The 829-nt window shown below is 42.6% G+C and overlaps 1 pseudogene; it reads right to left on the minus strand.

Moving 5' to 3' along the window:
• Positions 1–518: 518 nt before the first annotated feature.
• LOC138152218 (U6 spliceosomal RNA) lies at positions 519–578 on the minus strand (annotated as a pseudogene).
• Between the last annotated feature and the right edge of the window lie 251 nt (positions 579–829).

Here is an 829-nt window from a genome sequence, read left to right on the forward strand (position 1 = left end):
AGTGTGTGTGTGTGTGTGTGTGTGTGTGTGTGTGTGTGTGTGTGTTAAGTGTCTGAGGCTGTATTTGAACTTAGGTCCTCCTGACTCCAGGGCCCAAGCTCTATTCATTGTGCCACCTAGCTGCCCCTTCCCAGGTTTTTCTGAAAGAATCCTGCTTATCACTTCTTATAGCACAGTAGTATTCCATTACAACCATATATCACAACTTATTCAGACATTCCCCAATTGATGGGCAACCTCTCAATTTCCAATTCTTTGTCACCACTAAAAGGGCTGCTATAAATATTTTTGTTTGCATAGGTCATTTTCCATTTTTAAAAAATTTCTTTGGGATACAGACCTAGCAGTGGCATTGCTGGGTCAAAGGATATGCATAGTTTCATAGCCCTTTGGACATAGTTCCAAATGGTTCTCCAGAACGGTTGGACCAGCTCACAATTCCACGAATAGTGCCTTAATGTCCAAATTTTTCTACATCCTCTCCAACATTTGTAATTTTCTTTTTCTGTCATATTAGCAAAAATATGGAACACTTCACAAATTTGTGTGTCATCCTTGTGCTGGGGCCATACTAATCAGGAACCCCAGATAGTAAGCAGGGCAAGGTCCGCCCTCCTCCTTTCTTTGACATTTGTGGTCCTGAGAAATGGGTTTGGAGCTTTGGTCTTATTTTGTTTGTCCTTTTCAATTCTAGGCATAGGGACCCAAGAGTTGAACCATGGGGAGCTTGGAAGTCAGGGTTCCAGGCCAGATGTTTTAACTAGATCATTAGGGAAGCCCTAACAATCCAGGAAGCTGAGACATAGGCCAAAGGGAGATTTGGTCTTGG

The sequence above is a fragment of the Petaurus breviceps genome, unplaced genomic scaffold (genome assembly GCF_028583685.1).
Source record: "Petaurus breviceps papuanus isolate PSGF00001 unplaced genomic scaffold, PetGlider_PUasm1.0 90919, whole genome shotgun sequence".
In the NCBI taxonomy this organism is placed as follows: Eukaryota; Metazoa; Chordata; class Mammalia; order Diprotodontia; family Petauridae; genus Petaurus; species Petaurus breviceps.